At 43.2% G+C, this 8,702-nt stretch overlaps 1 long non-coding RNA gene across 1 annotated transcript; it reads left to right on the forward strand.

The window, feature by feature from the left end:
• The first annotated feature begins 362 nt into the window (after positions 1-362).
• Positions 363-7,013, forward strand: LOC107530919 (uncharacterized). The gene is made up of 3 exons (XR_001602572.2): positions 363-891; positions 5,036-5,111; positions 5,857-7,013. It is a non-coding gene; the product is annotated as an uncharacterized LOC107530919 (long non-coding RNA).
• The last annotated feature ends 1,689 nt before the right edge of the window (positions 7,014-8,702 follow it).

Below are 8,702 nucleotides of genomic sequence, written 5' to 3' on the forward strand. Positions count from 1 at the left end.
CAGCTACCCCGGCTCCGGAATCGGCGGCGGCGGTGGCGGCAGCTCCACTTCCGCTCCGGTCACCACTTCCGCTCCTACCGAGCCCCGCCCCACCCCCTGCGCCGTCTCCTCATTGGGCGAGCGGGACACGGGGTTGCCCCGGCCGCCCTAGAGGGGCGCTGACAGAGGGAGGAGGAAGCGGAGCTGAGGGCTGGGATGCTGCGGGCGCGGGAGGGCGGAGAGCCTGGGCACCGAGCGAGGAGGAGGCGGGCGGAGGGGGACGGAAATGGGGGCGGGGAGCGGAAAGAAGGGGCGGGAGGTGTAGGGGCGGTGTGTGTGTGGGGGAGGGTCAAGGACTGGGACGTGTGGGAACAAGGAGGACTGGGCGAGGTTTGGGGTTGGGCGGGCCTGAGGCCCTGGGCTGAAACTCGCTAGGGCCAGGCGGAAAGATTCCTTGGTCATCGGTTTCCACCCCACCCAAAAAATAATTGCCACGGGGTCGGAGGTAGTGGTCTGTCCCCTTTTGCTATGTCCTTTGGGAATACTGGACCCAGGGAGGGACAGAAATTACTCATCCCTCAGTTTTCGTTTAATCCTCTTAAGTTCTTCAGGGCACTTACCATTTCCTCCTTTAGTGGACTGAAGAGATGCCAGGAATTGAACCAATGAAGGTCTTTTTTTCTTTTTTTTAATATATCTTTATTGATTTCAGAGAGAGGAAGGGAGTGGGAGAGAGAGAAACATCAGTGATGAGAGCCATTGGTGGGCTGCCTCCTGCACGCCCCCCACCGGGGATGGAGCCCCCACCCCAGGCCTGGGCGCGGAGGCGTGGAGCCGGGATGGCCGAGGCCTGGGCCGCCGCTCAGCCGCCGAGCCACGCCCTGCGGGCCGGGCTGAAGGTCTTCTTTGGAAGTATGTGTGCATGATTTCTTAATTGAGTATCCCCTTCCCAAACTCTTAGAGGAAACTTAAGGAAACGGCCCCTGACTCCAGTGACTGTTCTCTCCATTATCCACATTCTCTTCCTCCCAAGGCAGTTGACTTTTCTTTAAAAATTGAATTTATTGGGTGACATTGGTTAATAAAATTATATAGGTTTCAGGTGAAGGCAACTGACAAACAGTTCTTCAAAATACTTCTCACCTCCACTTCCTTTCATCCAGTCTTTTAACAAGCACGTATTGAGCAGGCTTTGTGCTTAGTGTTGGAGACACAGCAAGAACACAGTAGAGGGGGTGCCTGGTCTTGGAGTTTACAGTCTGTAGGAGAAAGGACAAAGTGAATAGGTCTTTGTCATCTCCCCTTTACCCTGACTCAGCTTAATGATAGATTTCTAACTCATCGCCTTATCCTCAACCCTACCCCCACTCAACTGCCAAAGTGATCTTTTAAAAATGCCATTCTAATCATGTCCCTTTCTTGCTTAAATCCTTTGGTGATTACTCAGACCTGGAAGACAATTGATAAGCACCTTGAGTGTGACAAGGTTCTCCAGAAGCTGCCCTTGCCCTTTAGCCTTTCCCTGCTTTTTCTCCCCCATCATAAAACCCTAATGCAATTGGATGATTCCTTCTCCTCCCAATATGCTAGCTCCAGTATTTCTAAACGGTTTGTGTTAGTTGCCAACAATTTTTAAAGACACAGATTTCTGTGAACAGAAATCTGCATCTCTGCCTGGTCTGGTAACACTGTGTCCACATTTCTATGTGGCAACAGCGAAAGCCAAGGAGTGGCTGCCCACTCTATATCAGGCATGGACTTATCCAAATGTCAGGGACCCCTCCTGACCGAGTATGCTTTCCTCATTCATGTTATCTGTCCTATAGGCATTTGTGCCAGTCACCTCTCATACCACCTTTTAACTTGAGCAAGATTGAAAGAGAGTGTTGTATGATGAAAACAGCATGGATTTGACTTGAAAAACCACAGGGTTCGAACCCCAGGAAAGTTTCTCAGTGCAAAAACTACCCCATGGGGATGTCCAGACACTGCTCAGGTTGAAATAAGCCTTAATGTGATATGAGTGTGCCTTATGCCCTGATCCAGAAAATAGCCTAGTGGGTCACAGGGCTCATGATGGTTACACCACAAATGACATCTGTGCATCAAGGGAACAGAAATGCCCTTTGCCAGGGGTCCCTGGGTGCCTGCTAACATGTTGCATGGATTTGCTGCTTTCACCATCTCTGCATTCTAGGCCAGGGGTCAGCCAACCACAGCTATTAACTGACAGACACAAAGAAATACTAACAATGTGGTAGATGCAGCCATCAGAATATATGTATGCCTAGGGTATTATGGGAGCCTGGGAGGACACCTAACCCATCTTGGAATGTGGTGGGAGAATAGGAAAGATTTCCTGAAAGAGGTAATACTTAAGCCTTAGAGTCCATAATAATTTTTTAAAAAATTCATAGACTTTATTTTTTTAGAGCAGCTGTAGGTTTACAGAAAAATTACCCAAGAGAATACAGAGTTTCCATATGCCCAACCTCTCCCACCCACAGTTTCCCCTCTTACTAAAATCTTACATTATGTGGTACATTAGTTGCAATCGATGAACCAATATTGATACATTATTATTAATTAAAGTCCATAGTTTCATTAGGGTTTATTCTTTTCGTTGTATAGGTCTATGGATTTTGATAAATACATAATGTCAGGCATTTACCATTACAGTATCATATAGAACAGACTCACATTGTAAAAATACCTGCGCTTCAACTATTCAAACCTCACCATCCTCCTTATACTCTTCAGTTTTGTCTTTTCCAGATGTCATATAGTTGGAATCATATAGTATAAAACCTTTACTGATGATTCTTTCATTAAGCAATGTGATTCCTATCTTTTCATGGCTTAAGAGCTCATTGCTTTTTATTGCTGAATATTATTCTATTGTATGAACGTTTCAGTTTCTCCATTTACCTACTGTTTTGGATTGACTCATGTCCTCCAAAAAGATATGTCGAAGTCCTAATCCGTGGTACCTGTGAATGTAACCTTATTTGGAAAAGAGCGTTTGTAGGTGTAGTCATGATAAGATGAGTCATTAGGGTGGGTTCTAATCCCATATGATGGATGCCCTTATACAGAGAAGAAAATGCCATGGGGAGACACACAGGAGAAGGCCACGGGATGACAGAGGCAATGATTGAAGTGATGCAGCTACAAGCCAAGGATCCTAGCCACCATCAGAAACTAGGAAGATGCAAGAAAGGATTCTCCCCGAGCCTCAGAGGGGCATTGCCCTGCTAAAACTTTGATTTCAGACTTCTAGACTCCAGAACTGAGAAAACACATCTGGTGGTTTAAAGCCATCTGGTTTGTGGTACTTTGTTACAGCAGCCCTGGGAAACTGATACACCTCCTGAGGGACATCTCGAGTCAGCTTTTGATGAATAAAGCTGCTATAAACATCTGTGTACAGGTTTTTGTGTAGACATAAGTTTTCAACTCATTTGGGTAAATACCTAGGAGCATGACTTCTAGATCACATGCTAAAACTATGTTTAGTGTTGTAAGAAACTGCCAAACTGTCTTCCGAAGTGGCTGCACAGTTATGCATTTCCACAAGCAACGAAAGGGAGTTAGTTCCTGGTGCTCCATCATGCCAGTGCTTGGTATTGTCAGGTACTGGTTTGTTTTGTCTTGTTTTTTATTTCAACCATTCTTACCTAGATGTGTAATGTAAGAACCTGGTTTGTCTCTCCAAAAGTTTCTTTTTGTTCCTATATTCTGAAATGTCATGATTAAAGGCCTTGAGACAGCCAGTGGGTCCCCTTCCCTCTTTCCCACTTTCCTTTCCCTCCCGCCTTCCCTTCTCCCCTTCCCTTCCTTTCCCTTTTCTTCTTCCTTCCCTTCTTTCTTCCTCTCTTTCTTTCACTTTTTATTATGACAATTTTCAGACAGACACAAAAGTAGAGAGAATAGTGCAGTAAACATGTACCCATCACCCAGCTTTAGTTCACTATTCTCAGTGGGGTGGGGAGAGGGGCTTTGTTTTAAAGTCACCATAGCTATGATTAAGAGGTCAGGGTTGCTGCTGCTACTCCTGCTGCTGCCGTCATAACGTCCCGATCATACGAAGCTGGGGACCGGGCACTGGATTGGGGAGTCCAGCCACTGACATTTGGCTCAAAAGTAAAGTTCAAAGACAACAGGGCTGTTGTTTGGCTTGAAGAAGAAGTTGAAATTGCAGGGTAGTTTATGCCATGTCAATGTGCATGAGGTCTTTGATATCCACCCAACCAATTTTGGCTTTTTGTTTTAATGGAACTAAGGCTGAAATCCTGACTCAGAGACATCTATAGGTATAATCAGAAACAGCTTCCATAGCTCTCACTAACTTTGCCAGACAAGGGTAGGCTGCGACAAGGAGACCAGAACTCTCCAAACTCACTGAATTGAATTTTGGTGATGTTATCACCTTTGCTTTCACATAAATGAGGTCACTAGAAAGGTAGGCATCATTAATGTAAAAAAAAAAAAAATTATGAATCTGTATTTCTATTTCATAAGAGCTGAACCAGAAATCAGTTTCACAGTGTATCTAGGCCTTGCAGATTTCTACCTGTAGAGAAAGTGACAGGGCATTGTCAGACTCCAGTACTTCCTCTAGCCTTGGAAGTTCACAGAGCTACCTGCCTCTGGTCCCTTTCTTCAGAGTGACAGCTGGGCAAAAAGAACCATTACTTTATTGGGTGTTTGTGTGTTTATTTTAAGAATGGTATTTTTTAGCATTTAATTTTAAGTAAGAAAGCACCTGGTGTATTCCTTTAAACTAAGGTATTTTTATTGCATGGTGATACTTGAACATATTTTCATTGTAAGAAAATGAAAATATTAACAATAAAAGCTAGAGTCCCCTGTGATCACCACCCCCCTTAATGCCATTTCTCCTCCCCAGAAAGTAACCAAGTATCAATTATATAGCAGCATGCATTAATCACGGTAGGGTAGGTTATGCTGCAATAACAAACATCCTCAAAATCTCAGTTCCTTACAGTAACAAAGGTTTATTTCTTGATCCTTACGTGTTTGTCATGCATTGCAGGCTGAAGAAGCAGCTGGGATATGCTAATCTGGTGGCAGAGGGAAAAGAATGGTGGAACCTCTTAAAGCTTCCCCTTGTAAGTCTCATGCACACACATTTCCTTGGTCAAAGAAAATCATATGGCTAAGCCTGACTCCAGTGGGGTGGGGATGTATAATTTGTCCGTAGAGAGGGGCAGTGAACATTTCCTCAAAGTTTTATAACGTACATAAAACTACAGAAATAGGTATGATTTTTGTATAATTTGTTATGGTGTTGAACCTTACTTTCTTCATGCAAAAAATGTCTTAGGAGTCTTTCCATGTTATACAAATAGATTCATCTCCTTGCTAAACAACTGCATAGTATGCCATAGCATGGATGGATGTACTATAGTTTAACTGTTTCTCCATTTGAAGACATTTAAATTGCTTCTAATTTTTGATTATTGTAAACAAGAGTGTGACAAATATCCCTTACTTGCCCCTTATGCATATGAGCAACTGTTTCTCTAGGGTGGGGACAGAGAAGCGGAATTGCTGATGAATAGCTCTCCAAAGGAACTGTGCCAATTTTCTTTCTGTGTCCTAATGTGGCACACTCATTAGGAGAATTTCAGAGAGTCTAATAACAGGGCTGTTTACAAAGTATAGTGCAGCACCCCAGGCCTGGTAACATTGGGCTGTCACTACCCCTGGGCCTGAAGGAGCCAGGAGACAGAACAGTTAGTAGAACACAGAGGAGGCGAGTCATGTGGAAAGGGATGGGTGAAGCCGGCCCAACATGGCCCCATTGGAAGGAGCCAAGGGACTAAATGTCTCAAATCACTCTTTTCTCTCCAGTCTCCTACTGGGCTGACCTCAACCAGATGACAGAGGGCCAAGGAGTCTGTTGATGTGGCCCATTCAGGCCTGCCTCCTGGGACACAGAGGAGGTGGAGAGGAGAGAGCCAATCTGGAGGAGTACCACTTTCCCGCCCACAGTCCAGGAAATGACTTAATGGTTTGCCAATATCATAAGCAAAAAATAGTACTTAAGTGCATTTTAAATTTGCATTACCCTAATTCTTAGCAAGGACTTGTGCTGATAACACAGGGACACAGTGGTGAGACGATATAAACAGATATGCTTCAGCGATTATGTAGTCAGACTGGGGGCCAGTGGAGAGGAAGAACCAAGAAATGGAGCTGATGGCATCTTTTGAGTCCTGGATCAAGCCTTACCTGAAGCTACTAGTGACTGTTTAGTAACAGGAGCCAGTGAATTCCTTTTTGCTTCTGACAGTTTTGTTGTTGATGGTGATGGGTGTGTGTGTGTTGGTTACTCATAACTGCAAGGACTCCAACTGGCCTGGGATTTGAAACTCCCATTCTTTACCTCACGTCAGGCTTCATATATGTTTTATACATGTCAGTTTAGGGCTGAATGAGACCTTAGATATTATTCTATTCCAACTCTGTCATTTTTCATTTATATACTCAAAAGTTTAAATATACAAAAATATGAGAGAGTAAGGTAGCAAATCTCTTTTCATTTTTGCTTCTAATTGTAAATAGTAAAAAAAAAAAAAAAAAGAAAAAAGAACATTATAAGTAAAGTTGAAATACCCTTTATATTCTTCCCTAGTTCATTCTCCCAGGCAGAACTACCATCATGAATTTGGTTATTTATCTTTTCCTACCATATTTTAATATTTTAACCACATATGTATATATCCATGAATAGTAACATAGAATTGCTTTGTGGGTTAAAATTTTGTATATGAATGCCACTTTGTGAGTGTATCATTGTGTACTTTGCTTTTATCACTCAGCATTAGGTTCTCAAGACCTAAACATGCTCATACAAATGTGGTTTATTTTCACTGACATGTTATATTCCATTGCCTTATTATACCACAGTGAACTTAATTTATTTCTATAATACACATTGAGATTGTAGGTTGTTTTCTCTATGTTGCAATAAACATCCTGGAGCATCTTATGGTACACACTAACAAGACTATCTCTAGGTATATATTTAGAAGTTGAACTGCTGGATCACAAGATATGCACATTTTCCAGCTTTACACCAATGGTTAATTTACAATGGTTGTGCCAAATTACATTTCCACCAGCATTATAGGAAAACTCCTGTTTCCCCTATATCCACATCAATACCTGGCCTTTTGATTTTGCCAGTCTGATTGGTGTGAAACTTTATCTACTTGTTTTAATTTGCATTTCTCTTATTACTAGTGAAGGTGAAGGTAAGCCTCTTTTTCTATGTTTATTGATGATTCTGCTTCCTCTTCCAGTCCTCCACCCCTGTTTTACCAGTGAAGGAAATGTGGCAAGGGTCACATAGTCCATCAGCAACAGTACTGGGTCTAGAACCTGGGTCTTCTAACTCCAATCAGGTCTTTTTTCTAGCGCACTGAACCACTTCCAGACATAAATTTTCAGAGTGTTATTGCTTCTACTAACAGAAACAACAAAAGAAAAAATCTATTTCCTTCAATTGAGTGTAGGGACTATGAATTATCAATAGTTAGATGCTGTATCAGTTAAGGTTAGACAAAGATGCCAAATATCGTGACTTTAACAAATTAAAAGTTATTTTATCTTTCCTCTTCTGTTAAAGTTGTAGATAGGAAGTTTGGGGTTGACTTGGTGGTTTGTGCCATAAAGTCTCCTGGGACTTAGGCTCCTTTAATCTTGTTGCTTCGTGCTACGTAGCTCTATTTCCAAGCTCACCTCATGGTCCAAAATGGCTGCTCCAACTCCTGCCCTTACAGCTGCAGCCAAGCCAAAAAGGAGGAGGAAGAGACTGGCGAGGGGTGGGGGGTGTAGGTGGAAGTATTGAGTGCAACCTAGCTGTCTCTTAATGAAATGTTCTCAAATTTGCTGTGTGATTATCTGATTTACATCCTGTTGGACAGAACTCAGTTACATGGCCAACTTGGCTATAAGGGAGGTTGGAAAAATTAGCATTGATTTGGGGGGCCATCTACCTAGGCACAAGGGAGATGACCTGTATATCAAAATCCAGAATGGGACAGACATCCTTATCTGGCTGAGGAGTTGGTTCTGCTTTCTCAGAGGAGTGGCCCTGTCCTCTGACATCCATGATCCCTGGCTCTTCCCTCAGGGAGACTCTTCCTTGTTCAGCATCCTTATGGCCATATCTAATAGACATTAGTGTCACATTTTATGGGACTGCACGGATTTTATAGCCCTGTTTCCCGATAGTTTGGGGACCCTGGAGTTTCTCATTGCTTTGTAGAGGAGAGGGAGACATTAATTAGGAGACATTTAGTAGCCTCTGCTACACATCCTGAGAAAAAATGCCTGGCTGCACTGCAGTTTGTTTTCCCTTCCACCTGTGATCCTGAGAGCACTCCACAGTAAACTTCCTGTGTGCACACCTTCCTCTTGGAGTCTGATTCCTGGGGGACCCAACCCATATCAGAACTGGCTTGGAGTGTTATCCCAAATACGCTCTAGCTGTGTGACCTTAGACATTATAAATCCACTACAAGTGTTTACAAGCCTCAGAGTTTTAATGTCTAGAGATTCAATGATAATAGTATTTGTTTCTCCTAGTGACAATGAGAATGAAGAGAAATAATGCGTGGAAAGCACTTAGCACCCCCTTTTCCTCAGCACCATGCAGGCACTTCCAGAAGCCAGTGTCCTCATGCCTCGCT

The sequence above is a fragment of the Miniopterus natalensis genome, chromosome 7 (assembly GCF_054644295.1).
Source record: "Miniopterus natalensis isolate mMinNat1 chromosome 7, mMinNat1.hap1, whole genome shotgun sequence".
Classification (NCBI taxonomy): Eukaryota; Metazoa; Chordata; class Mammalia; order Chiroptera; family Miniopteridae; genus Miniopterus; species Miniopterus natalensis.